General features: G+C 46.2%; 1 protein-coding gene across 1 annotated transcript in view; it reads right to left on the bottom strand.

The window, feature by feature from the left end:
• Positions 1-22,187, bottom strand: part of ZNF488 (zinc finger protein 488) — a 45,510-nt gene extending 23,323 nt beyond the window's left edge. The window contains exon 1 of the mRNA XM_006276181.4: positions 22,105-22,187. The gene's annotated coding sequence lies outside the window, so the exon portion shown is untranslated. The remainder of the gene's footprint in view (positions 1-22,104) is intronic.
• Positions 22,188-25,596: the final 3,409 nt, after the last annotated feature.

Here is a 25,596-nt window from a genome sequence, read left to right as displayed (position 1 = left end):
ATCCCACTATCAGGCTTAGCCTTACTTGCCAGCTCCCTGGGTCAGCTGTCTCCCAGTTAGCCCTGCCCCACACCTGCTTCACAGGCTGCCTGACTCTTAAAGTAGGAGGCACTCCAAGTGCCCTGCCACATATACCCCATCCCAAACATTGTTTATCCTGCCATGCACATCTGGCCTAGCAGGGTGCACAACTTTTGGGATGTGGCAATCATGTCATCATTTTAATGTCTGCCAAGGGGCAAAAACAGTATGGAGAAGTGAAATAAAATGCCCAAGGTTACAGAGAAAGTAATTAGCAGGTCTGGAAACATAACTCAGGTCTCCTGACTTGCATTGCATTAAGTCAACTGAACACACACTATCTCTCCTTGTGCTGTACTCCTTATAGGCAGTACAATTAAAATGGATAGTTTTGCTTTCCATTCTGATTCTCACATATAATCATGTTTTATTTGTATGATGTTAGACCATCAGAGGAGCTTATTTTTTATACTATTTAAAAATGGTTTTCATTTAAAATACATGGCTTTTTTAATCAGTGAAAACCTGCTGGTCACATTTCGTTTTTAGATAATATTAAAGAGCCCATAAACTTTAGATCTTAGCTGCTTGAGAATGTCTCCAAGTTAAAAAAATCCTTTGGAATAAATTATGAATCTTAAATCAGATCCTTAGTGTAGGTAAATTATACCCTTTATAGAAATTGAGAAAATCTACAAGTTGGGAGTTCAGGTGTTTTCCCTGCTATTATTTAACTGCCTTCCTATGTTCCTAGAAGATGCCTGCTATCACTGATTTGCCCATGGGGGGAACTGGCTTCAGGTGGTATCCCTAAACTAAGGCCCCTGGCAGATATTCAACTTAGGACACAATAATCAGTTAATTGTATCTTAAAGTGTAACTCAGCCACACATTCATGCAATTAATGATGACACAAAACACTAAACTAGCCACAAAAGCATGAGCTGGCAGGGACTGATCAGCTGATTGTTGGCTGGCAGGGACCCTACCATGGCCAGTTTGAACCCCAGTCTAGTCCTGATCCAGCCAAGGAGGAGGAGGACAATGACAAGGTTCCTAAAGACCCAAGGAGGGGTCCAGGAGCCTAGTGAGAGGCAGAGATCAGAACTGGCAAGGGTCCAGGAACCTCAGGGGAGGGGCTAAGTGGAAGAGAACATCAATGAGGATACTGTGAGGCATGGGGTAAGGGGGGGGAAGAGACCTGACATTAGCCCATAAGGCAGGGAGCACTGGCACCTGCTGGCCATTTGGAAAAGCAATTTAGCAAGTCCTGGGTCAGCCTCCATCATAAAAATAAACAACATCAAGGCATGGTGGGTGACAAAAGTAGTGATTGTCCAACAAAGTGAGGGCTGCAGGGACTCCAGGGGCTTTGTAGCCACCTTGGAGAGGCACCCTATCACACAGGCTCCCCTTCATTGGCAAATAGGGTGTGATTGGGGTCTAATTCCTGATGGAAAATCTTGACCTGCCATGCATATGTTGTATGGTAGGAGGTAGAGGTACACTGATATATCAGTCATATCAGATTGGCACCAATAACAGGAAAATTAACATTATTGGCAATCAGCTGTTTTTGGCTGATAATGTCACCTATAAATGCTACATGCATGTATGTGGCCAGAAATGTTGCACAGCAGTCTGTAAAGCAGCGTCCAGCCAGTAAGTTTGTGCAGGGGAAGGAGCGGGGGCAGGGCAGTTGAAGGTCCCCATGGTGAGGGAGGGAGTGGGGCAGGGGCAGGCACTGCCCAGTCAAGGAGGTGAATGCGACTCCAGGGCATGGGACAGGGCAGAGCCAGAGGTGACTCATCCAAAGGGTGTGGGGGCATCTCCCTTCCACTGTGCACACCCCCAGGGGAGGCATGGGGGCATGGGCCCCCACCAGATTTGTGCGTATAGTGAGGGTGGGCTGCCCACTACAAGCTTGGGGCCAGGGGTGGCACTGGCTTCTTCCCAGTAGGGGGTTGGGCCAGGGCCACACTTGGGATGGGTGAGGTGAGCTCAGCTGCATGAGGTAGGCACTGGGAGGGGTGGCTACAGGGGGCTTATGGGGAATTTTGCTGTGGCCATAGCCCCCCCAAGCCCTCCCTAGTGTTGCTGTTGCCTGCCCCAAGCATAGCCCTGGCCCACCCCATCCACTGGGAAGAGGCCAACGCAGCCCCTGGCCCCCAGCCTGCAGCAGGCAGCCTGCCCTTGCCCTGTGCACAACTCCAAGGGCGAGGGGGTGGCACATGCCCCCCATGCCTCCCCCAGGGGTGCACACAGCAGCAGGAATCCAGCCCCCTACCACCCTCCCCCCCAGAAGAGCCACCCACAGCTCCGCCCTCCGCCCCACCCCAGAGTCACATTCACTGCCCCAGCTGGGCAGTACCTGCCCCTGCCCCTGTCCCACTCCCTCTCTCACTGTCAGGGCATCGATCTGCTCTCCCCCTCCTGCCCCTGCAAGACTTACTGGCAGGAGACTGCTCTCCAAGCTACCAGGCTGCATCTTTATCAATGCACCTCTGGTAGGAGGCACAATTGTTAGGATTGTGGATCAAATCCCACCATGCCTTAACTGAACATTTGTCAGCAGCATAAGATACTGCTGTTCCCTTTCATATATGAGTATCATCCCTCTCATGAGAGATACCAGAATTCTAGTACCTTGGAAAATGAGTTCCTAGTGTGGGAGAAATCAGCCATTCTGGATTTTTCTTCCCTGACCTCTTGGACACCTGTCCTGGAACAGAGGTCACCAAATGGATAGAGATGATCTCCCTTCTCCAAAAATCTCGTTCTATGCACCGATATCCTCTTTCAGGAAAGAGATTCTTACTTACAAATATAGACAATAAAGCAAAGAGTAAAGTCTTTGCTACCTGCTGCTTTTCTTCACTTGAGCACGTGTCAAAGGACTACTGAATTATAAAACTAAAGGCGTGAATGTCTTTCAGACTGAAAATTTGAACATGTGCTAAGAAAAATAATTTTTGGAACTATGTGTAATAGCACTGTGCAGTGATTCCTGCCAGAACATAGTTCCCAGCATGTGTGCAGATCTGAAAGGATCCAGAGACATAAGAAATACAGATGGGAGCCCAAGGCATTAGCACTATTGTTCTATATCCTCCTTGACTCCAGTCCAGTGCTTCTAAAATAGACATGCCATCAGTGACCCACAAAAGGGGAAACGTTCCCAGATTCTGCATGAGGAAATTGGACATCTGAATACTGCCATCTCCACTGGATGTATGTTGCAATGCACATTACTTCCTTCCCTTCTACAGATCCCAGCTATGGTAGAGTTTTCACAGGTGGGAGGTAAGGACTGGGAGCATTACTGCAGAAATAGCAATCCCTAATTCAGTGCCCAGCAGAACTGGTGCAAGCCAATCCTTCTTGTCTACAGAAGTGAAGGGAAGATGCGACTCCTTGCACTTTGACATCCCCACCATAGGAAATATAGTTGGAGCACTCTCTTGCAGCAAAACCAATATAAGCAGATCTTCAGCTCCACTGCACCCTTTCCTTAATAAGAGTACAAGGGAAGAAGCCAGAGTGGGAAACCTAAATATTATCTGATTAGTACATCTCTCCATCCAACCACTAGTATCTCTCACCTATAACACATTAATGTTGCTGGCTTGTTTCTAAGAGCCTGATGGAAATGAGCAACGCTCAGTGGCAAAGTTCCCAGTCCTATAGCACTGGATAGAAAAGGCTCAGCAGGACAGATTCATTTGTTGTGCAGAAAGACCAGTTCTGTGAAGCATAAGAGAAACATGCTGCTTGTATGCAAAGAATGGGCTTGGTACAGCAAGTCCTGCGCTACCTGTCAGTGCTGAAAGTTTTCAACATGTGAGAAACAAAGATCTTTACAGGCCAAATATTGCATCAACTGCACCATCTAGTGCATAATCTCAGAATAACACAGCCCTCTCCTGCAGAATTAGGGCAGGCTAGATCTCCAGGCCTTGTACCGCCCACTCGCCCCACTGGGGTACCTATGAGACCAAAATTAGGAAGAGCAGACACACCAGGAAGAAATACCATGTGTCTTGGAGTGACCCTGACAGTTCCCCTATCACTCTCAGGCTGTCTCTAAATCAGTGGTTCTCTACCTAGAGTTCTGCAACATGCTTTTAAAAGTGTCATGGGGTGTGCGTGGCTTCCCAGTGGTCTGGCATGGCCTGTCCCCGCTGTACACAGGATGGTCTTGTGGAACTGCTGATGGTACTCTGAACTAGCTTGGCCTGCATCAGATGGTGCTGGCAGCTGCAGGTGCCCTGGTGCTCAGATGGAATCAGCACAGGAGAAGCAGGGGCAAGGCACAGAGACCAGAGGCCAGCAGCAGACATGAAGTTTGTCCTCTCCGACTCAGCTCAAGCATACTCTCACTGCCCCCAGATTCCCAGGTAGTCTTCAGGAGCCAGCCTTCAGGGCAAGAACCTTTGAGTTTACTCTGCACAAGTGCCTGGCTTGCCTCATTGCTGTTATGTCTGAGCACCTTCTGGTCATTCCGTAAGCCACACAGCGAACATTGCTTAATTCATACATTCCCTCTCTCATTCATTTCCCAGTGGAAGAATGGCAGTGGAGATTGTATTGGTAGGGCTTGGTTTGGGGGAGGAATTTTAAATGCATGTGCTGCTCCTTGTATATGCTTACAAAACCCTGCTAAAGTGCATCTTGCCTTTGGGGTCAGAAGGTGGTGAGGTTTGGGATGTTTCTTCGAACCTGGGAGAGTTTGTTCCACAGTTTCAGCCTGGCCCCTAGGAAAGTTCTGTCTTCTGTACAGAAGAGCTTTACGTTTGTGGTAGAAAGTCCACTTGTGTCCCTGAAGTGGATCTCTCAGCTACAGCCTCTCCTTCCTACAGCTTTGTCTTACTCTTTTTACCCAGAGCCTTGAAGATAAGGACTGAGACTTTTAACTTGCCTTGATGTGACAGAGAAATTCTCCTGCCTGACCTTTTGAATTTCCTTGAGGCAAAAAAAGATGAAGGAACCTTAAGAGGAAGTACAAAGAAAAAAGGAAAGTATAGGACAGTGGCAGGGCTTGAAGTAGAGCTAGGAGTCTGTAAAAGCTTTGTAGGCATCATGGACAATGGGTAGAGCTCAGATATCCAGTAGGGAGCTGCAGTGAAGAAAGGGTCAATATTTGGTTTTGATTTGGGGGATTTTCCCCCCCCAAAAATTGCTATTGGTAGCTCTTTTGGTCTTTGACACTTTTATAAGTTAAGTTGTAGTTGTAGACATTTTTAATTTTTCTTAATAGAAAAGATTTATTTTTGTGTTCAATAACTACTTCAATGTAAATTACTATTAAAATCAGAGACCATTCACTGTAAACCACAATGGGTACATTTTTTGAGGCTTGTGAACTGAAAACATAAAATATTGAGAAACCTTCTAATTTTGTTATTTGAGCAGTTCTAGGGTGATGCAAATGAACAGGGCCTGACCGGAGAAATTTGTCCTGCTTTGTCCAGTCTCCTGTGACTCCCATTCTAACCTTCCTAAAGTTCTGTAAGATTCAGATCTATTTAGAGTGCCTCTGGCACCCATTACAAGCTCCAGTAAAGCACCAGAAAATCAAAGTTCTGATGCTAATGCGCTGAGGAGGAGTGCTGCTGGCAGAACATAACGCCAGATTGCTCAGGACTCTAAATCAGCTCTGCCTTTTTTGTTGTTCTCCTGCCACTCATTGCAAGTGCAAAGAAGAGATGATATGTAACAACTGAATTGACTGTAGCTTGTATCCAGGCTGTAGCTGTATTGGTCTGGAGGAAAAAGCAATCAGGGCTTGTGGACAGATGTGATGTCTTTTATTAGACCAAGATTTTTGCAAAAAAAATTTCTTTAAAAGAAATTTTAAATTTCTTTTAAAGAATTTTTTTTTTTTTTTTGGTGCAAAAATCTTGTTGGCCTAATAAAAGATATCACCCCTATCCATGAGCCTTGATTGCTTTTGACTGCAGCTTGGTCTTCTGCTAAATTCTCTGCAGGAGTTTTCATTAGGTATATGAGTAAACTATATCAGAAAGCAATGATTGAATGCAAGAGAGGCAGCTCCCCAACTATCAGAAGAGTGAAATTTTGCAATCATCTAAGTAAAGTATTGGGAGCAAAAATAAAACCTGATTCTCTTTAAGATTGAACTGGATAAGTCTTACGGAAGGGGTGCTATGATGGGCAGGGAGTTTTAACACAACGATGTGCATGATGTGGAGTCAGGTTTCAGTGATCTCCAGACTGGGGAACAAAGGCAGCTTTTATGGTGTGGAAAGTGTTTGGTGATACCATTATTTACAGCATTTGCTGGTTGCCACTTAGGGCCCTAAATGCAACTAGATTCAGGAGGGGAGGAGTGGATTTGGTTGAGGTGTGGTGATGCTCCTTCCAGCACAAGGTGTTCCTGGCCAGAGGACTTTTGAGCTTCCAAGTCCTGGTGTTCCTGGCTAGGGGACTTGCTCTTCTACTCAGGATCATATTGTTCACCAAATTTTTGGTCAGGAGGGATTTTTTTCCCCTAAATCAGTTTGGCAAAACTCTGGGGAGTTTTACTTCCCTCTGTATCATGGAATATGATTCTTCTTTGGGATCTTTCATCATATGTTAACTAACTACTTCAGCGCCTTTGCAGTGGCAGGTTATTAGCAGTGTTCTTCTCTCTCTTACCTTTACCTATGACATATTATAGGGTGCTCTTGATTCAAATAGTATGCCTTGTAAATGTGTTTGAAGTGGTGATTTTCTGGAGATTCCTTAGTAAATTATTGCCTGTGAATGCAGACTGGATTAAGTGGCCAAGGCGCCCCTTCCTGTCCTATCTTCCTAAGAGATGCAATGCAAAATGAGAGTGTAACATTGCAAATACTCACCACCCTAGTCAGTACTTGTGCTAGAAAGAAATAACTGTAACACTGTGGTGGTGGAGCAAAGTGGGATCAGACACAGATAAGCCAAATGTAGAGCTGAAATGTAAACACCTGAATTTTGGTAAAGAGTCCTTGGATCTGAACCAGCCTCTCTGGTTTTCATTCCAGTTTGGATCCACAACCAAAAAAGACCTAGTTTCCCAGCTTGGATGTGTTTGAGTTCTTGCAAGAACACCTGAGTTTACAGTTCATGTACTGAGAATGATCTCAAACATGAACATTGTGGAGGAATAAGCCACTCTGCCTGCCTGTCTCACTGATGTAGGGCTACAGCTCAACCCCCCCCAGTTACAAACTCTGGCTGCAGGATGCACCTGGTCTCCATGGTAACAGGGTTGTAAATTCCTGAGGTGGGAGGAACTTGCTCATCCTCTGTCCTGTGTAACCCTAAACTCTCACCTGAGAGTGCTGACCAACCAGTGTCAGCTGTGGTCTGAGAATACTGGCTTATGGTTGTGTCCAAGGGATGAGGTCAGAAAGATTATTTAAGGGCCCCTCCATCTTGGTGGAGGGACAAGAGACAACTTGGAGCTCACGCACACACACACATAAAGAGGTGCCTGCCTCCAGAGGAAGCTCAATCAGCCTCTGGATGATACTTGTGAGTAACTTACCTGAATTTTACCTAGTAATGTAGGATGAAGTGATCTAGAAATGTGTCAAAGGGCTACCAAACCATTTCTATTTGCTCTGGAATTTTCTTTTGCTACTGCTCTGACCTGTAGCCCTCCCCAAACCTTCCCTCCCTACCCAGTAAAGCTACCTGCTACAACAAGCTTTGAGGTACATGCTTGAGAAGGATGGGGCATGCCCTTCTATTCCTTTAACTCTGCTGGCCAAGGGAGACTACCTTCTGTGCTTCAGGTTAAAGGAAGCACCCCAAGATCTTGCAGTGGGTTAAGTGCCCTCAAGGTCTGCAAGGCCTATGTACCCCAAGGGCATAGGGCCGGAGCAATGACCAGACCCTGGGTGGTGGCAACAGTTACCCCAGGCTTGTGGGTGTGCTCCAGGAAGGGGGTCAGTCAGACATAGGTGCCCTAGGGAGACACTTGGAGCTTGGTAGGTGGTCGGGCACAGAGAGGTGGGTGGCTCAGTGCAGGAGCTCCCCTTACTGGCCTGCCACAGATATAAACCTTAGAACTGATGTATCTACAATCCCAAATCCTGAGCCCCGGCCTAAGCCTAATGTCAGTCTTGATTTAAATACAGTGGCCACAGCAATAAAGTTGGCATAGTTTTGCCAAAAGCTATAATCATTATTGCAAATCTTTATATGGGGTCATAATTAGAGAATGAGAAGACCTATTAGGGTGTCTAACTTTCCTCGCAAAAGTCAAAGTAGATGGGTTACTTGGATAACCAGTGACAAGCAAGAGACACAGACAGAGAGAGGATCTTAAAAGTGAGTTTCTAACAGCTGTGTGTGCCTATTTTTAAAGAATTTAATCATGAAACTGTTACTTTCTTTCATGGGAGCTTAATTTCCTTAGGCTAACACCATCCTGCAATTCCCTGTTATAACCCATTAATATCTAACAATCTGCTCCTTTCTCTCCTTGTGCTTACACCTGCCAAACACTTGCTGGTAGTTATCCATCACTGCCTGGTTTTTGTTTCCATAAGCTAAGCATCTGGGGTTATTCACTTGTTCCTGAGAAGTCAAAGCTTCCAGCCTTTAATTGGCTTGGCTGCTCTTCTTGTAACTCCCCCCAGTACTGAAGTGTTAATAACACACCTGTCTTGATCTTGCTTCTCTAGAAATTATTCTTAAATACTGTTGTCCCCATGCCTTTAAGTCAAACTTTTAAATCTTCATGAACTTTGCTCCTGGTTCAGTTGTTTTCATGAAGTTCCCATGTGTTAGTGTTACAATGGCTTTCCAGGGAAGTGCTTAGTTGTATTGAATAATTTCCACAGAATTATAAAATGTTAAGGGTAGAAAAAGCCTGTTTTGCCGTCTCCCCTACCTGGGCACAAGTCTTTTCTTGCTCCCTCTAAAATCAGCAGTAATTCCTGCTATCCTCAGTGGCAGCAGGAAGCAACTTTGGGCTTGATCCCAACCTGCACGTTTTTAAATGAATCTAAATAGAACACTAGCAAATGGCCCAAGTATCACTTCCAAAACTTCTAAAGTGACACTAGTCCACACCCTAAATAGACTCCATTCCCAGCTCTACCACTTGCCTGTTGGTTAACCTTAGGCAAGTAATTCAACTCTACCACCCTGTGCCTCAATTTCCCATTTATAAAACGGAGATAATATTGGCATCCTTAGTGAAATGCTTTGATATCTGTAGATGAAAACTGCCATTACAGTTTTTCCCCTTCCTGCATCCAGCTGCTAGATGTAGCCCCTTGGTACCTACCTAGATAATTCTCCTTCAACATTGTCATCTATATCCTTCAATTATTCAGAAACACTTTCATCAAAATACTGAATTAAGGTGTTGACTAGCTCTCTTACCAAGCAAACAGGACTGAGGTAGTATTGATACAACATTGCTGGTAGCCTACATTTACACTACTGCAACTGTCAGTCTAGCTACAAGCAATTATCAAGTGCCTATCACAGACCTGTAATCTTAGTTTGAGTTTCTCACACAGCTCTGGGATACTATAAATAGCTCTATGTATTATGTGTGTACCAAATGCTGCATTATGATGAACCTTCCGCTGTGAGCTGCTTAGCCATTTCATTTCCAGATGCATGCATAGCATAGTGTCAAGGTTTCGTGGTGCAAGGTTATGTAACATGGGTACATGGGTCATCCCCATTAAAGGGCTTTGTACGGTCATGCTGCTCCCTTTTCCTTCATCTGAGAAGGAAGTTACTTTAGCCCTTTGCAAGTCTATTATAGCCAGTATTTTGTAGATGACTGTGCCAAGGTTCTGGCCCCTCTTTTTCCAGCTACTTGGAGAGGAGGGGAACATGGAGGAGCAGTCCCTGCTCTATACTAATGTGCAAAGTCACAAAGAAAAAGCCATTAATGCAGGTGCACACAGGAGTAAAAATGAGATCTTCCTCATCACATTTCTTTAGGTTGGACACAAGCCAGACAGTCTTCAAATGAAGCCAAAGATCTTAAACATACATGAGCATGGAAATGCTGTTATGTTGAAATGTTTTCTTGGTTGCTTCCTGAGGAGTCATAGATCCAAAGTCAGGAACAGAACCAATGATACTCACATAGACTCAACAGAATGCACAATCCAGACCGTTTCATATACCACAAGCAAGATAAAAGGACCATATCCTTATACAATGAAATTGGCTCTTGATTAAGGTAACCATTTACAAAGGGGTGGAAAAATCAGCTGGCATTCCAACCTCAGGTATACACGCTGATTTCTCCATGCCTCTGTCAAACTCTTTCTTCCTGCCATTTTATGCTTCTCCTTCCAAATTCCATGCAGGTCTGTACACCTGCAAATTATAGCTAACCACTTAAAAACTAGACAGCACGGTGGCCAGAAACTAGCCACATAACTGAAGATTTTCCATCATTAGAATGCAGGAGTGAGATAATGGTTTGCAGTCTGTGTACATTGGAGGAAGAAAAGCCTGGAAAAGCAGTTATGAGCACGACCTATGGAAAAACAAAATTTGTTGAGCACAGGACTCAATGTTTTGGCATATGTGGGGATTTCTGAGTAAGGAAATTGCCTCTTTTTTTGCTTCTACTGTGTTCCATGTTTATTTATCCAAAAAAACCCTTTTCATAAAGAATATAGATATAAGCCACCAGTTCACAAATTCGGACTAATTGTTCAGGCTAAAGTCAAAACAATACTAAATCTTACCATGCCTGTTTCTCCTGTTGCCATCACAAAAAACAACCTCACCAGCAATCCCATAAGTCTAATCATTACATTTGGATCTTGCAGTTTAAGTTTATAGAATTTTGTGACCTGCCTTTTAGTGAAGGGTGCATTTTGGGCTGGGACATGCCATGTTTCAGTCTAAAGCCCAGAATCTGGAATGCCATCACCTTCTGGAGAGACCACCCCTATTCAACAACTTTCTGTTATCCCCTTTCACACTTTGCATGAGAAGTTCCTATTCCTTTGGGTTTTCCCACATATGGGCTTCTGAAAGTGAAATAAAATATTAGACTATTAGATTTAAATGAAGGATACTCTCCGTATTCTGTCTCTCACAGGTGAGAACTCTTTATATAGAGGAGGTTAGGAACTCCTTGCTTTATGCTATGGGCTCCTCCTCCCCCCTGTGTCTGATGTACACCCACCCACATCCCATAACACCTGCATGGACTATCTGCATATGGACTCAACCCTGCCCTGCACACAGATTTTCCCCTGCTCAGCATGTGTCTGGATGCACATGCACATGCATACTGGCTCTCTGGCCTTTGGTGCCAAAATTCCCAGTTACACCTCTGCTCTCCCATTAGATGGAAAACTGTTGGAGCCAGAACTTTTTCCCAGTTCCGTATGATTTCATCTTAGCCAGGTTTCACTGTCTATGAAATGGGGTGCTCATACCATGTGTTCCCAGCTTGCTTGTTCCACAAGCAGTAACCAGTGTACATTGAATTGATTTGGAAGGTTCAAATTTCTGAGCTGGAGACTGACCACATAGAATCTGTGTCCCTTTTATTACAGGTTATGTTAGGAGCGTAGCCTACAGTTAAGGTTATGCAATACTCCTCATTCTAAGGCCTTGCTGTCATTTGCTTTGAAGTCGGTAATTGTTTGGACGGAAGTTGTCCACGCTAGGTTTCTGCCTTCTGTTATTTTTTTTCCTAGAAAATTCAGGCAACCCCCTCCATGCCCCCCCCCCCCAAAAGCAAAAACTATCCAGCCATTGCCAAGAATGAACCTAATGCTTAAAAATAAAGTCGGTTGTTCATGTTTAATTCTGATGGCTTTTCTTTGAAAAGTTCTAGGACCCATTGCTTTGGAGTAGGAACCTCAAATCTGATAGAGCTTATTTTGTCATCCCCATGAAAATCTGACCAAGTTATAAGCCTCTGAAAAAAATTCAATTTGCACATGCACTGTACAGATTTCTCAAATGTTTAGCAGCTAAATTCTCCAAGGATTTTGCTTATGCTCCAAATTGGGACTGATTAAGGCTTTTTTCTGCAATTGCAGCTCTTGGCAACTGCAGGTTTTACCAAGTCAAGGTCCAGAATTGTAGGCACAGAAGCTGGATCTCCTGTGCTGTCAGTGATCCTCTTGCTGAACCCAAGAGTGAAGGAAGATGCTTAATTGGAGTGCTGACACAACAAGCACTGACCTGCAGGTGGGTCAGAGAAGACAGAGTAGGACAAAGAGCTTCAGGGGAGAGACTGGTGTTAAGAGTAATGCAATTGTGCAATAGTATCATTACTGTTTATTTTGCATGCACACAGGAGGCCAAGTTCAAGTTGCAAAGACAACCTTAATTCTGACATTCTCTAATTTGAATGATTTTGTGTTCTTTGTACATGCAATCTTCATTCCACATAAAAAAAGGTAATGGTTTCCTTACACTACAGTTTGTTACAACCTAATACTAGGGAAAAATGAAGGGTTTTTTAACAGTCATTCAAGGTAGGTCCAAACTACTTGACCCAATTTAATTGTGGGGCAAATTTGACTGGTAGTTTAAATAAGTGGAGACATATCATGCCATCAGTTGTAAGGCATAACTCCATGGTGGCAAAAATTGGAAGTTAGGCTTAAAAACTCTTGACAGAGTATGACTCAAGGTCTGTATATTCCCAACAACTCTTATTAATCATTATTGTGACTGCTCTGGACATTTGCTTAACTGAACCCTAAAGAAATGCTGATTCCACTTTATAAAATGTTAGTCTGGCCTTGCTTAGAATAATAGGTATTCTAAGACACCAGCCTCTTGTCTGAAATGTTTATTACCTCCTATTATTTATTATTATAAAAAGCTCCCCAGACTACTTTACCAAGAGGAATTAGAAGAAGAAAGACTCTATTTATTCAACTTATTTACTTTGTGCATTTGCCAGAACTTTGTGTAGAGTTAATTTTACTGTTTTTCTGTTTCATTGCCTCTGTCACCCAGCAATAAGGTAGAGGAGAGGGAAGGGAAGGAGAGACATATTTCTAATAGTAGAAAAATGTAATTGCAAAACCAGTCAGATACAACTGGGCATCTCTCTTCCCAGCCTCTCTGTACTGAAGGAAGCCAAATATAATTTTGACTCCATCAAGGTGGAGCAAACAGACCTGGTTACCGTGATGGATGTGAGTGTACATCCCTTGGAAAGAAAGGTTTGCATGCTGGTGCTGCTGTTAATGTGATGAAACAAACCTGGCTAAATGCTGTTTGTTTCTGGATCCAAACCGAGTACATCAGCTGATCTTCGCTAATAGACCCCTGAAGGATATTCCTAGAACCAGGGATAGAATTTGAGCTGCTTCTTTTCTTCCCAAATCAGCAGTGGCAGGTCTAGATCCAAGGATTCAACACTCAAATCCATCTTATTTAAACATGAGTAGGGACTGCCCACCAATGCTAGCATGATTTTCACTGCTCATGTCCCTATGCAAGGGGTAAAGAGTGGTCTGATTTGTGCTTTGCAGACAGCATCATGACAATGATAGTGTGCTGTGGGGAAATGAGGATGTCTTTCTTTATTAAGGCTATAACTGGTGTTCTTCACAGGTTCTTTCCCTCATCTATTTATCTCCTTTATCCTTAACATGCTCCTGATCTGGGCTCTTCCTTTTCAACTCATCCTTTTGGGAGGATAGAGTCCCTGTAGCTGACCTGGCCTAGGAATCTGAAGATGGTAGAAAGGAAGAAAGTTGCATACGAAGCATGAACTTAGCAGCTCAGAAGACAAAAATAATGGTTTTAAAGGGGAATCCTAATGTGATGGAGTCAGCATGGCTCATGAAAACAACCGTTCCCATACGATTATCATAATCCTCTAACTTCCTTCATCACATCTTCCCATACATCAGCCACCTACCATTGATTTGGCAGCTTCTGCAAAAAAAACCTGGGAACATCTGCTGCCTAATGTTCTCTAAAAAGACCAGAAGAGGGATGTATTGATTTGAGCATAGTCTGAGTTGTACTTCTAAATCTTAGGAATGGAAACTAGATTCAAACTCCAACAGAAGTCAATCTGGATGTCAGGGATGCTGATGGAGCAAGCCTGGCTGGGCTAGCACATGAGTTGCCACACCTGGTCCTGACCCCTCGCTCATGTGGCTGACTCAGTTCTCTGCAACCAGATTGGCTGCTGAAAGCACCGCTCACCCCTTTTAAACACACCTGCAGCCTCAGACTGCAAGCATGCCTTCAAAGAACCCCAGACTATTCGTGCAAGCCTTGTATTCCCAGTTCTCCTGGAGTCTCATGACTTGTGATGTGGCTTTAGCTTTCTCTGACCCTGATCTTGGATCTCCCTGGAAGCTCAGTGCTGGTTCTGCTCTGTCTGGTTTTCCTGGTATCCTGACTTGGCTTGGCTTCCTTTGACCCTGATCTCAGATTATCCCTGGAACTAAGCACTGGTTCTCTGACCCCTAGCTCCTGACCATGGTGTGTTTTCAGACTATATCTCTTGACCCTCCCATCTCAGATCTGGTAACCTGTGCCCTTACCTGCTAAGCTCCCAGTTGCCTCCCCCAAGGCCACACGCCTAGCCACCTACATCCTGGCTGAACCCTCACAGCAAGGCGTACTTCCACAGACCCATGGTGGTAAGGGGGGATAGATCTACCACTGGGACAGATTTCTGATGATTGCTATACAGAGACTGGAAGCCCAGATTGTGGCCCTGCAAACCCAACGTAGCCCGCTTCTACGCCCACCAGGGAAGCCAACCCACTTGGTTCACCCTGAACTTCCGGTCCCACCAAATTTGACGGTGACCCTTGCTGCTTCCAGGGGTTCATTAATCAGTGCCTCCTTGCTTTTTGTCTCTGCCCCAGAACCTACCAATCAGATAAAGCCACGGTAGGGCTCATAGTCTATTGACTCATGACACCCAGGCCTGGACTTCCCCACTTTTGGAATCAGCAAATCCTCTCCCTGACAACCTTGAAAGATTTTGGCCATGGCCCAGATAAAGTTTTGACGTGCACTGAGTCCATATTGCGGAGCGAACTCTCCAGACCCTGAGACAAGGCTTCCACCTGGTGTCAATTATACCACAAAGTTTAGATGGTTGGTAGCTGACACTGAGTGGAACTCTGCCAGGGGCTTCAGGACCATATTAAAGATGAGTTGCTCAGGTGGAGTCCCCAGCTACTTTGAATGGACTCACTGGTCTCAGTATCTTAATTGATGCCCATCTGTCTGAAAGACAACAAGAAAGTTGGGCTAGGCCCTCAAAGAGCCAGTGCCCCAGGGGAGGCCATGCAGATAGATGTGGCTAGAGAACAGCTCCTGCTGGAGGAGAAGGCTCATTGTCACACCACCCAAGACTGTCCCTAGGGGTGGATGAGTGGGGCGGCTGCCCTGGACCCCGCACTTTGGTGGGCCCCGCCCCGCAGGCAGTCCCCTACAGGCCCCACCATGGCCGCTAGCTCCTCGGTCCGGCCACTTGCCACCTCCCTGCCAGCCCCACGCAGACTGATATGCCCTGGGCCCCGCATACTCTTAGGGACAGCTCTGGCACCACCAAACTCACCCTTGCTGCTCACCCTTTGCCTACAGTACCCGTCTGGGGTGGACATCTTTGTTCCAGCCCTCTGAGACACAGGAGGCTCTTGGTAATTTCATGGACTCAACCTTCAAAGAACAACATCAGATGCTGGTCCAGCCAAAAGAGAACCCCTAGATAGCAGAAACCATAGACAGATCCCCACTCTCTTCAGGCCCCATCACCAGCAAGACAGTCCAACTAGGAGTCTCAATCAGTGATGATCACTAAGAATCTTTGTGTTAATCCTGTCCATTCCCCTCGCTTTTTGGTTATACTAGAACCCCTTGGTTATCCCTCCACAGCCTGGACATCTTCTGAGGGTTAAGGGAACCCTGTTTCAACTCACCTTACTGCTTGTGCTTTTGTTTAGAGGAGTTTCCCCAGCCAGTACCCAGGCTGGGAACAGGGCTGAAGATATCAGGTTGTTTGCACCTACCAAAGAAGATCCATGGCCAGCCTTAGCAGAAAATACATGTTCCCTGGACCCTGACACATCTCTCCCTGCCAGGTACCAGGATTTAGCCAATGTACTCGATAAGAAAGGAGCGGACCAACTTCCTCCACACAGCCATTATGACTGCCCTATCGATCTTGTGCTCGGGCACAGATTCCATTCAGTTGCATATATTCATTTTCTAAGCCACAGCTCAAGGTGCTTAAGGAATATATTGCAGAGAACCTCCATAAGGGGTTCATCAGGCCTTCTACATCCCCACCTGGGGCCCCATTATTCTTCACAGCCATGAAAGATGGCTCTCTCCATCATTGCGTTGACTGTAGGGCCTTAAACAGGGTAATAGTTCATAATCATTATCTGCTGCCGTTAATGAATAAATTATTTGAGGGGATGTCAGGTCAAGATTTTTTTTCAAATTTGATCTGAGGGGCCTAAAACCTAGTCAATATACAGGAGAGGGATGAGTGTAAGACCACATTTTGGTCCCACTGTGGACATTTTAAATACCTGGTTATGTCCTTTGGGCTCTGCGATGTCCCTATTACATTCCAACATATTGTTAATTATGTATTTTGATATATATTGGACTCACTTGTTATAATTTATCTGGATGATATTTTAACTTTCTCATACTATCCCACCCAGCATTCAGAATGTGTATGCCAAGTCCTGCTCCAGCTTTGAGAGAACCACCTATATGTTAAGCTAGAGAAACGTGAGTTTGATCAGAGTTCATTTGAATTCTTGGGTTATATAATTTCTACCGAGGGCCTAACAATGGACCCCCATAAAATAACTGTCATTACTCAATAGGCAGAGCCATGCAATGTTAAAGGGGTCCAACAGTTCATGGGCTTTGCTAACTTTTATAGATATTTTATCAAAGGGTTCTCACAGCTAGCAGCCCTGCTGACTGCCCTTCTTAAGAAAGGGGTACGGTTCAAATGGTCTCCAGAAGCCCAAACAACCTTTGAGATGCTGAAAAGGGCTTTCACCTCTGCGCCCATCCTCATTCACCCTGACTCCATGAAGTCATTTTTAATGGAAGCTGACTCCTTGAGCTGAGCCATAGGGGCTATTCTGTGTCAGGCTTCAGATACTGCAAACAAATTGCACTCTTGTTCCTTTTATTCCTGGACTCTGACTCCCTTTGAAAGGAATTATGACATTTGGAACCAGGAATTCCTCATGATCACAACAGCCTTCAAGGAATGGGAGCGCCTTCTGGAGGGGGCATACCACCCTATCCAGGTCATAATGGACCATAACAACTTGGAATATCTTGAGACAAGCCAGAAACTGAATTTGCAGCAGGTCTGATCACTCTTCCCATTTTGATTTCATAATCACATATCACTTAGGAGCCAAGAACCAGAATTCAGATGCCCTGTCCCATAAGGATGAACTCTCTACTCAAAACCCATCATCATCTTCCACCATTCTCCAGCCTAAGAACTTAATTTGGGGAACTACTCAGCAAAGCCTCTTCTCAGCCATCCAAACAATCCTCTTACTAAGGAACTGTGCCAATTGAAAAGGCCTCCCCAACCTGACTTCTGGTGTCTTGGGGGTTTTTTTGTTTGTGTTTTTTTCAGCAGCATCTGTACATCCCAGATGGTCCCATAAGGTCAAGAATATTATGGCTCTGTCCTGTCTCAGCTCCTGTGGGACACTTTGGACATATCGAGACCCAGCTCTTAGTCTCAGTTCTCACCAGCTCTCACCAGTAGTTCTGGTGACCCCAAATGGGCTATGACATCAAAAAGTACATCTACTCATGCAGTACATGTGCCCAAACCATGAAATCTTGAACTAGGCTGCATGGTCTCCTCCTTCCATTACCAGGTCCCACATTACTTTGGTCAACATTCTCAGTGGATTTCATTGTGGACCTCCAGCGTTCTGAGAACTGCTCCACAATCATGGTCATGGCAGACACATTAACTAAAATGACTCATTTTAGCCCTGCCCAAGCTTTTCCCATGGCCAGCAAAATGGCCAACCTATTTCTGAGATGCATGTTTTGCCTACAGGCTGTCTGTGTCAGGTTCTCTCTGGCTGTGGTTCCCAGTTTATTTCACACTTCTGGCAGGAGTTCTTGAGTCAGTTCTCTGCAACCAAATTGGCTGCTGAAGGTGCCACTCACCCCTTTTAAATACCTCTGCAGTCTCAGGCTGCAGGTATGCCTTTGCACAGACTTAGTCTGTCCTGGCAATCCTTGCATTCACAGCTCTTTCTGGTTCTCGTGCCTTCTGACCTGGTTTTGGCTTTTCCTGACCCTGATCTTGAATCTATCTGGAAGCTCAGGGCTGGTTCTGCTCTGTCTAGTTTTCCCTGCATCCTGACTTGGCTTGGTTTCCTTGATCCTGATCTCAGATTTTCACTGGATTTTGTTTTTTTAATTCCAAGACCTATGTATTATGTACCACCCAAACAGAGCTCAAGAGGGGTTTAAATGGTGCATTAGCTTTGTGCTGTCCCTCCACACAGGGCACTGTCACCCTTTGGGATTTCTCTATGAACAGATTTAAATTCTTATGAACTGGTTTCCTAGCCCTAATTGTACAAGAGATGCCTTTCATAGATATATTTAAATTTCCTGGTTATTGGTAAACAGTTCAGTCAGTAATATACAACATTCAATATCTGATCTGTGTGACTAGTCACATCAGTCATGTTGTCTGTTTCTTTTCCTCTGTTAATGTGGACTAACCCAACCAGGAGGAGTGCCAGAAGCAATTATTTGGGTCTTGGAATCTCTCAGGGAGCAAATGGAAAAGGAAATGGAACAGATCTAAGAATTTTCCATTAGCATTTCAAATCTTTTCTTTCCCACTTTCTGAGTTCACAACCTCCCCTCCCCTATATCTATATAGCTGGATTTTAAGGTAGTAGAGTTCCTTCTAGGCTGAAAGAGAACATTTTTCTGTCAAAGGGTTACAAAAATAGTTTCTCATCTCATTCTTAACAGGTAGCTATGTGCATGCATCTCTCTCTCTCTCTATGTATTCCTAGTTACAATCAGAACCTTATTTGATTCATTTAATCTAAAGTGTTCCAGGCTGCTGGCCAATGTAGTTTGTAAAACTAGATACTACATCACCTCCTGCTGCTTTGTCTACATGTCAGGTGCACAGATTGAGTTCACTGGACTCCGTTTGCTGTTGCACTGCTGTTTGCCATCACTAAGAGTATGAGTTACTGTTAGATTGATGACAATACAGCCCCCAGAACCATCAACATGGTTTCACAGAATATTTTCCTCAAATGCTGATCTCTCTACATCACTCTCTGGCCACATACTCAGGCAGCATCTGGAACGGGCACAAAGTATCTTTAGGCAAAGGAGCATTCTACCTCGACCCTGCTGTCCCATCTCACTGCTTCTTGTGCTAAGTGAAAGCTCAGTTCTTTGCTTGCAAAAAGCATGGACTCTTTCTGTTCTCCTGATCTCTTCTCATTTTCTAACTCCCCAAGACACAGAACTACTATATAACCATGGAAAACATTTCCAGTGCAGATGCATTTGCTCTCACACAGATGTGTAAAGTCACTCATGAATAGCAACATTCATACAAATATCCATGCAGACAAAAGCAGCCCCATGAATAGTCACAGAGAAATGAAAAACAAGATTTTAACAAGGTCAGGTTTAACCCAAATTCAGTACTGATGAAATTATTCAGAAAACATCTTCCTCATTATTCATCCAGCTGTAATTCACTTTATAATAGTCTTCTTTCTTGATTAAAAATAAATTATTTTATCCAATTGGTTCACAAGATTTATAAGACACATTTGTGTTTAACAATCATGGTATTTTTGGTAGTCAAAATACTGTTTCAGTGGTAGCTGTGAATGAGTTGCATTTTGAATGTACACAGTAACGTAACTCTTTCTTACAATACACAAGTTTACAATGTCGCAAGCAATTCTCGTATTTCCTTTATGATGAAAGATTTTTAAAAGCTAATATCACTTGTTTTTTCATGCCTAATGTTAAGATATGGTTGACTAAGTGGACAAGGATAAAAACTGCTTTAAATTTCTCTTATGCAAAGAAATACTTCATAGAAAAATAAGTTGTATGAGTTGCTCTAAAGCCAGACTAAAATAACTTATGCTGCAACACTGTATTTTGCCACATTAAATTCTAAACAACATTTTGATAATGGCATATCACTGTGTCATAGGGACATTTTTATTTAATTGTATTAACAAAAATAAAATCAATCCACAGTACAACAAAAATAAGAAAATATCTATGTATGATACAGCTAGTCATTTTCTTTACACAGAATTCAGTCATGCACTCTAATAATGAATATATCACATTCAGATAATGGAATCTGTTGCCATATTTCAACTCAATTTCATTTTTAAATGGCAATAATGCTAATATTTCTGTCCTATGAAATACAATGTCCATATTGCAATCAAAGGGATTACTTAGGGTATTTCAAAGTTGCTTCAATCCTGCCTGTTTTTTCCTTCTCAGTGATCTACTTTAGCTTTGATTTAGTTCCTCAAATAAAAGACTGACAAAAAAAAAATCTCAGTATTATTCTCACTGTCTTCCTATTGCCTAGAGAAATGAAACTCCCTCTCTCTGGTACCAATTATCTTGTAATAAATGGTAACAAAAGCTATCAAGCACCATATTAAGCATTTTTTGTGGAAAAGATTGAACATAAGGCATAGCTTCTGAGCTAACTTGCATTCAACTACTGAGCTAAGCCTACAGTCATAATTGATTTTTTTCTAAGAAAACCTAGACTGTGTATCAGGAAAAACAAATTGCATTTAAAAAACCAAGAAGTCAGTTATCTCCATCAAATATCTGTTGGTATCCATCTCAGGCAGCACATGCTTGATAACAGAATAAAGTCACTAAAATATTTCCAACAGCTACACTGAACTATTTATTACAACCTCAGCTCTTTCATGGTAACATTTGCAGATTTGAAGATCTAGGTGGTGTTTTAAAAAAGAGACAGTAAGACAAGCTTCTGGCTTAATGAGTTAGCCAGGTGATTCCTTCTGAAGAACATGGGCTTGATTTTATTAGATGTCAGTGGGCACATCTACATGAGATGCTTACTACGCATTAGCCTAATAACCCTGTGCAGTAGCCTGGTGGTTAAAAATCGTGCTGATAGACTACTGCACAGGGTTATTAGGCTAATGCACAGTAAGCCTCACAAAATAACCATGCACCAGTGCTACTGTGCAGTAACTAGAGTTAGTACTTTATTAAGCAAGTGCTAAACTAAATGTGAAGTATCTAAGGCACATTAATGAGCATATAGATGCTGCCTCCACTAAAGACATAACTAGGTAAGAGAATGTCCATCAAAACTAAAAGGTCATGAGCTCCTAAACAAAAGCGTCTAAGCCATCATCTCTTTTGTTGCTACATTGACCCCACCAGCTCTGGCTGAGCTTGTACCTGCGGCAAGAACTTTAAAGCAAGAATAAGTATGAAAACTAGGGAAAGGGCAGCCTGCAGCGGGGAGACGGGTGGGTTAAAGATCTGCTGGGGGCGGTTAAATGTTGTCTCTCCTGTGGATCCGCTCCTAGAGATGGACCCGCTGTGCCCTGGGCTGCGCGCGAGCAAACCCCGCTCCCGCGCGGCACAAGGAAGCGTCGTCTTTCATGAGACAGCAAGGCCGGGTCCGACCGCCCTTCCCCAGCCCGGCCCCGCTCCCGGGAAGTCCGGCAGGACCCCTCACAGCCGCACCGGGCTGCTCCCCCCAGCCTCTTCCTTCCCGCGTCCAGGCGGGCGATTACAGGGGAGCTGGGTGAAGGGAGAGAGAGGGTCACTCGAAGCGCAGGAGCAGCTCTCAGCTCTGCCCCCCGCCCGCCGGGCGCTGTCCCTGGGGTGCCGCCCCGGCCCCCTGCAGCTCCGCAGCGCTGCCGCCCGACCCCTCCGGCCCCGGCCCGGCCCGGCCCGGCCCGGCCCGGCCCGGCCCCAGCCAGAGGCACTCAGGGCGGTCCCAGCCCTCCAGCCCCGGGCAGAGGCAGCTCTCCCCCGCCGTGCCCCCGGGGAGCGCCGCTCGCTTACCGCCGCCGCCGCCTGGCCGAGAGGGAGCGAGAGCGCAGCGCAGCGCTGCCCCGCTCGGCGGCGCGTCCCGGCTGCTGTCACGGGCGGGCGAGGAGGGGCGGCGGGGACACAGGCGCGGCGGGGGCGGGGGCGGGGAGGGGGCGGGCGGAGCCTGGGAGGCCCCCACCCCCCACCCGCACCGCCCCGCCCCAGCCCCCAGCCCCCCGGCTGCCCCAGCCCGGCCCCCGCGCTGCCTCTCCTCGAAGGGCGCCGCAAGCGCCGAGGGCAGGGCAGGGCGGGCGGGCTCCGGGGGAGCGGCTGCCTCCGAGGGGCCTCTCCCCGCGCCTGCGACAGCGGGCCCCGCGCTAAGGCCCCTCCGGCCAGGGGTGCCCCTTCTCCACAAGCACCCGGCCGCACCCCAGCGGCTCTCCCCCAGGGTGGCCTCCCCTCTCTTCTGCCGGCGCCCCCAGCCCCTTCCTGCAGGTCTCCCCCCGTGCTGCCCCCAAGGAAGATCCGTCTGAAGAGACCCACCTCCCAGCCAGGAGCCGGGGCCTCTGGCTCCCTCTCGCAAAGGAAACCCTCCTCCTAGCAGAGCCCTCGCTTTTGGACGGGCCTGCAGCTTCCCCCGGCAGCTGGTGTAGCTCTCGGCCCGCAGCTGCCGTGGAGATGGCCAGGGCCACGGCGCTGTCGCTCTGCGGGCTCCGCGCGCGGCACCGGCTCCGGCCCCCGCTGCAGTCTGCGGATCGGGGCGCTGAGCGGCGCGGGGGGAAGGAGCCCCTGCCAACTCCTCCGCCCACATGTAGATGGAGCCGGCCCTAGATCCTTCCTGCCCCCCAGGTACCCACGACCTCTGCCTGACTGCAGCACTTTGATTCCCAGTGCTATTCTGCAGGTATTTTATGAAGTACAGAAACTTTATGTTCCCGACGCTAAAAATGCTTTCGAATAAAAAGCCTGGCCGCGCGAGTGAGACTCGCAGGGTACAGGTGAGGAATCTGTGTGGAGTAGCAAACGATTTCTGGCACAGCTGGTATGTAAAATATAACCATCAAATGTCTTGTCAGAATCAAATATTCCCGAAATCTGGACTAGCAACATTGCTTTTGAAAGATGTCGTTCCATATAAATGCCTTTAACGCCTGGTAGGAAATTCTTATGAACATGTTGACAAATGAGATAACCCGGGTTATTTGATTAATGTCCATGTAATCTAAATATTGGCTTGTATTGGGAAAAGAAATGTCAGTCTTTTAATGCTTTTGAAAGGATGGATTTTCGCTACAATTAAAGAGTAATCTTATACTAATAAAGGGAGTGAATGTTATACCCGAAATGTGTTGAAGGGACTACAGAGGAGATAGATCAGGGCTCTCTACTTTCTCTAAGAATTCGGACCGAACAGTACAAGTTTCCTGACCTCCAGAGTAAAAGCGATTTGGAAACAGATTCAAGTGATGTACAAAAGACATTATCCAGCCTCGCTTCACCCATCTGAGGTGGGGTTATTTTAGGATGGGATCTTGTAATATTTCTTTGGAAATATCTTCTGGTTTGGGGCTCATGAGGTAAGCAAGGCGCGTGCAGTGCACAACATAGCTGTATGCTGGTACTGTGGACATGCGAATAGGCACCTATATAAAATTTCCACCTTTGGCAAAGAAAATTTGCTGAGATTATTTGTCTGGGTTTCACGCTGGGATCCCGATCCGGATTTTATTGTCAGATTAGTTGATGGGATTGGATGCAGTTGGTTTGATTTTATTTTGAGCAATGCATGAGCAAATGAACATAGGCGTTCTTGTCATTTTCAATCGCAGCTAGTTCCAGCCACCCCGCTGCTGCCCCCCCGCTGGTGACAGACAAAGGGTTAGACACCATCTCACCTACCCACTGTAACAGGACTGTCAAGCTCGGGGGATGCGTGAAACAATTAGCTGAGCGCGCTTCTTTATGCACATGCTGATGTTACGCTTAGAAAAAAATGTACCCTGGTTGTTTCGGTGGAAATAACAAAATATGAAACAAAAGCTACAGCTCTGCCGGAAACCAGTGGAGCCACAATTAAGTCAAAATCTCCATGCTGAGCTCGGGTACACCTGGTATTTTACACCTGTAAGCAAACCAGAGCTTAACAGCTCGGAGATGTCTGGGCGCGGCAAAGGGGAGTCACTTGGAGTTCCCTGTTTTTATGTTCAACAGCGGGTTCATCTTATTCTCAACTTCAGAGAAGCCCGACAAGATGCACCATTGATGAGACAGGTGATATAAATTTCCACTGCAACTCAATCTGTTTATGGTCTGCATTTATAAAAGAGCAATGGCTTGGGTTGTTTATGAAGGATCCGAAATGAGCACGTTTTGGACCGCAGATCCGCAAGAAAAATGGGCAGTGGGCCCCAGCTGCGTTTTAGTCTCAGCACCTACGCTGATATGTAGCGTGTTTCACTGCCTCCTGAAAAGCAAGCCGTAATATATATAGATATATATATATATATATATATATATATATATATATATTTGGGATACATGTGTATTTTATATATATATCCCATAGATACATATATAATCATATATGATATATAATAGATAGCTATATAATACATATTATATGTGCATTATATACCGTATATCCCATATATATAGTAGGTATTTATCGAGCAGCAAAGGGTTCTGAAGTGTTTTGTCCTTTATTATAAACAGCGGATCGCTTGGCCTGTGTGTATCGGGGGTCTGTTTCTGGGCTGTGGTGGGCACGGTTCTGTGGGACACTCTCGAAATGCTTGTGGCAAGAGTCAGCCCGGTCCCGCGGGGAGCAGGGCCGTGGCACAGGCAAGAGTGGGCGCCAGGGAGCGCCGCGCGGCCCCCGGCTTCCTGCGGAGGAAAGGGGGGGCGCCTCGCTGCCCTGAAGCCGCGTGCTTATTTTGTGCCTGTCAACATGTGGCTTTCTTGTCTGTCCCCAGGAGCTAAGGGGCCGCCGGGCTGAGGCGGCCGGTGCAGGGGAGCCCGCGAAGCGGCTGGAGGCGGGCGGGCGCCCCGCGCTGGGCAGCTGCCCGCCACAACCAGCCGCCTCTGGCTCCCTCGTGGTTTGCTCGCTCGGCCGCCCCTGAGCGCCGGCCCGCGGAGGCCAGAAGGGAGCCGGAGCTGCGGCTCGGGGCTCGCTGCCGGCGGGCGCAGAGGAGGCGGCGGCTCGGGACCGGGCGTCTCTGTGCCCTCCAGGGGAAGGGGCGCGGCGGGCTGTGCCGGGCCCCGCGCCAGGGCGGGCGGCGTGTGCGGGACCTGCTGAGCGTCAGCCCCCGCCGGCGCGGGAAGGCCCTGCGCTTCCTCCCTCAGCACCGCCCCAGGCCAGCCAGTGCCAGACGGTCAGCGCAGGCAGCCTCGTGAGCGAACAATCCTTGCTCCCGGGACAGACCGGGCAGGGCAGGGCACGCAGACCACCCGCCTCGCGCCTCCGCCCTGCACCGCCCTGCGCCCCGCACGCACCCGCCTGCACACAGCCCCCGGGGCACGAGCACG

This window comes from Alligator mississippiensis, chromosome 6 (assembly GCF_030867095.1).
Source record: "Alligator mississippiensis isolate rAllMis1 chromosome 6, rAllMis1, whole genome shotgun sequence".
NCBI lineage: Eukaryota > Metazoa > Chordata > Crocodylia > Alligatoridae > Alligator > Alligator mississippiensis.
This window is presented reverse-complemented; position numbering and strand designations above follow the sequence as displayed.